This window comes from Microtus pennsylvanicus, chromosome 16 (genome assembly GCF_037038515.1).
Source record: "Microtus pennsylvanicus isolate mMicPen1 chromosome 16, mMicPen1.hap1, whole genome shotgun sequence".
Taxonomy (NCBI): Eukaryota; Metazoa; Chordata; class Mammalia; order Rodentia; family Cricetidae; genus Microtus; species Microtus pennsylvanicus.
Window position 1 is genome coordinate 22,472,984 of NC_134594.1, and position 4,154 is coordinate 22,477,137.

Genomic DNA, 4,154 nt, shown 5'->3' on the forward strand with positions numbered 1-4,154 from the left:
AGGCCTCCTTGGGCAGCTGTATTCATGATGTGTTTATACACAGACACAATTACAAATGTGTAATTAAAAACATGAAAACTAATTTTTAAGCATATAATCAAGCTCTATTACTCCTTATGAATAACCAATGACAAAATTAATTGAAAATTGCTTCATTGTAAATACAATTAATTTGAAGGATAGTCTATATTTATTTGAAAGAACTTATCAGGAACCATTACTTTGTAAACCTTTTTATTATTAGTTTTCTTTCCTATCTATAGGATGCTGTTCAGTAACAGTTTATGTTGGATGATTTATCTGTCACTAAACACATTCAAGCACAGTAAGCTTAATTCGTTGCCTGTCCTGGACCATGTCTCATAATTTAATTTGTATCGGCCTATCCATAAATTTGAAGATAAATTTGTGCATAAAATTTTTTTCTGCATATTATCAATTCATCTTTGTTTCTAAATATCACAAATTCCAATCAGGATACTTTAAAAATATTTTTTTTGCGTACATTTAACAAATCCAACAGAAAACAGGTATCCAGTTTACCTGCATTGTAACTATGAAGTTTTAACTGAAGAACCAATAAACATATTTAAATGCAATGGTACTGGTGAGAACAGAAACCTTTGAGATGTTAGTCTGATGGCATCGTACTGCTATGCACTACTACTGACCCTGAAGCACAGGCAGATAGAGACACAGGGCTTCCCTAAAAAGCAAGTGGAAAGGATTCCATCTCCTCCTCCTCCTCCTCCTCCTCCTCCTCCTCCTCCTCCTCATCATCATCATCATCATCATCATCATCATCAATACTCAGGGCAAAGCTGCTGTCTGTGGACTGAGACCCATCTTCTTTCACATTCCCCACAGTCCCTCTCTCATCAGAATCACCAAACAATTTCTCATTAAGACCTTCCTCCTCAAAAAACTTCTCACTAAAAGCATCTTTAAATACCTTGTCATTGGTATCTTCATCTTTCTTTACATTCGTATCTTCTTCCTCTTCCTTTTCATCAGAGACTTCGAAGAGCTTCTCATCTATGTCATCTTCTTCCTCTTTGTCATCAGCATCTCCACACTCCTCGTCTGCTTCTAAGTCGTCATCATTCTTGTCAGACTCATTCTTAAAATCCCTTTCATATACAACTGCTTCCTCCTCCTTTGCATCCAAGACTTCATCAAACTCTCTCTCAGAGCCTTCTTCAAATTCTGATTTTTCACTGTCATTGTCTTCTGATCCATTCTCAGTGTGTTCAGGGGACTCCTTGTCGGAGGCATCCTGGTCGAAAGCTTTTTTAACACCATTTTCTTCTAAGTCTTTGTCAACGCCATCTTCAGACTGCTTGTCTAAGCAGTCTTCCTCAGATGCTGAATCATCACCTTCGGATTCTTTCTTGAGGCTGTCTGCCTCTGCCTCTCCGCTGTGGTCACTGTCTTCAGACACTTTGGCAAGGCCATTCTTTTCATAATTATCTTTGCCTTTCTTCTTAGATTCTCTTTCAGGACCATGCTCTTGAGACTCCTTTTTAGGATTACCTTCTTCAGGCTCGCTCTCAGGGAGGGCTTCTTCACTCTCTCTCTTGGCGCAGCCCTCTTCACTCTCTCTCTCAGGGTCCTCTTCATCAGCATCCTTTTCAAAAGCTTTTCCTTCAATTTTGCCTCCATCTTCTGCCTTTTTAAACGTGTTTCCATTGATAGTTTCTCCAAATGCCATTCCAGTTAGAGCTTCCTGAGCACCTGTGTTAGACATGCTCAGATGCTCTGAAAAATGCCTTCCTCTGGAAGGCCCTGCCTTTTCTGAAGCACTGATGGAATCCGTGCGCTGGAGGCCTCTTTTGGCCTCAGGGGCATTGAGGAATGCCTCCCAGCCTCTCACCCTTTCCTCTCTTTCTCTTGACGTCTCCTCTACCTGGTAATCTGTAGTCCCATCCCAGGCTTGAGCAGTGATTTGACGGCCACCAAACCACCTTCCATCAAGAGTCTGAATGCAATAATCAGCCTCCTCTGGTTCCCGGAAGGACACAGAGGCCACACCATCTGGGTGCCTATCAAACAGAAGGAGCTTCCTAATCTGTCCAAACTTGGAACATTCTGCTCGAAGGTCTTCTCTGATTTCATTCAGCACCAATGGATCATCCTCAAAATCTGTGGGGTGAAACATATTTTTGATGATGACAACTTGCTCATGTCGCAACCGGGATGGTCCAGCTCTCCTCTCAGGCCTCCAATCCAACTGCTTCTGTTGCAGAGACAGTTTCTTCTTGTAATCTTTACACTTCTTCTTCTTTTTTGAGGCATCATACTCGCCCTTCAGCTGGAACTTTGCCACCTCGACATGCAATTTGTAGCCTCTAATTTCATCTTCATCCAAAAGTTTTAGTGCAAGTTCCACAGATTCTTTCTTTAGATAGCAGCAAAGCCCATCTCCTTTAAGATTGCCTTGATTATCTTTGTAAAGCTTGACCTTAAATTCTTCTGTCTGAGGATCTCTCATAATAATGCCAAATTTGGACATAAGCTGTATGAATTCATCCACTGTGATGTCTGGAGGCAGACCGGACACGTACACATTTGTATTTCTGTCTTCTTCAACATGGAACCATCCTGAATCGGCCTTTCTCTTTTCTCCCCTTTTTTTGGAGTCAGTGGCTTCCGGGATTTCTCTTTGCAGTTCTTCTAGAGTCTTTATGTTGGTGTCCTGGACGTTTGCGGTGGAACTAGATGCACCGTCACTAGAAAAGCCGTAATTAGCCTGATATGTAGCAATGAAATCTTCGGTGATCTTAGGAAACCAAGCCTTCTTATCAAGGTCCCACTCATAGGGAGTGTCGGCGGGCGGTTGTCCCAAAGAATCGGTTTCTCCAGAGGGGTCATTCTGGGTGTTACCATCCTTGGGGTCTCCATACAATTCCTGCATTCGCAACTGCTCATCAAACTCATCGTTCCCGCTTAAGTTGTTGCCACTCATGTTTCTGACCTGGTCCCAGGGACACTGTTCAGAGAGGTGAAAAGGCCAAGACGACACCGGCGGGCTCCACGGACCCTGGACGCCAAGGCTCTGCCAGGGCGAAGCGGAAGTACGCAGGCATGACGTCACCGTCAAGGCAGCCACTGGCTCCGGAAGCCCCAGCCTCCTCCTCGCCCCAACAAGAAATTATTTGAGAGCGAAGTCCCCCCTCCCTCAGGCTGATGGCAACGCATTGTCAGCGCATGGCAACGTGACGGGTCCATAAAATTGTTTTCAATGAATAAATTGAGCTTAATTTGTATTGATCCCAGTTTTTCGGGGATTCCAAAACAAAACTGGTTGTTACGGTTTTGGTCCCTTTAAGAGACAAGCCACGCCCACTCCCTCCCCCATCCGCTGAGGCAGGCTGATCTTCAGCTTCCGGCCTGAGCTCACTCCCCTCCTCTCAGAGAGGCAGGTTCGCTTCTGCCTCTCTCCCCACTTCTCTGCTTCCCCCCCTTCTCTGTCTCTTTCTCCTCTTCTCTGTCTCTCTGTCTCTCTGTCTCTCTCTCTCTCCCTCCCTCCCTCCCTCCCTCCCTCCCTCCCTCCCTCCCTCCCTCCCTCTCTCTCTGTCGCCCCCTTCACCCTTCCTCCTCCATAACCCCCTGAATAAACATTCAACCTCACCCTGCATGTCATGTCTATCCATGTTTCTGTCTTCTGCCCGCCCACCATATGTCTCCCTGCCTGGAACCAGCCTTTGCTCAGGGACCAGCAGCCGTCTCTGCCTGGGACTGGCTGCTCCCAGAGCCCGCTGCCTGCCACCACATGACCCGCTGCCACCATTTGGGACCTACAGCATTTCTTCTGCCTACTGCCATGGGGATCTTGCAGCATTTCAAAAAAAAAAAAAACACTGGTAACAATAAAATTCAGGAGAATTGTGCTTAGTAGGTTCCATTCTTAATTTAACACAGACAAATATTTATTGGGAAATAGTATACTAACATTTATGTCTCCAGTCTTAACTTCTAATGATTATCAAGATATAATCACAAATTCTTTCCAATGATACTTAAAGTGTAATGTCTCGTGAAAAGAGAATTTAAATTAATAAAGGTGTCTGAGAGTGTTTGTCCATGGAGGATGAAAGCAACGATTTTCTGTAAAAGGAAAGTATGCTGAACCTTGATATTACAGCTATATTTAG

The 4,154-nt window shown here is 44.2% G+C and overlaps 1 pseudogene; it reads right to left on the reverse strand.

Moving 5' to 3' along the window:
• Positions 1–706: 706 nt before the first annotated feature.
• Positions 707–2,965, reverse strand: LOC142836416 (17S U2 SnRNP complex component HTATSF1 pseudogene; annotated as a pseudogene).
• Between the last annotated feature and the right edge of the window lie 1,189 nt (positions 2,966–4,154).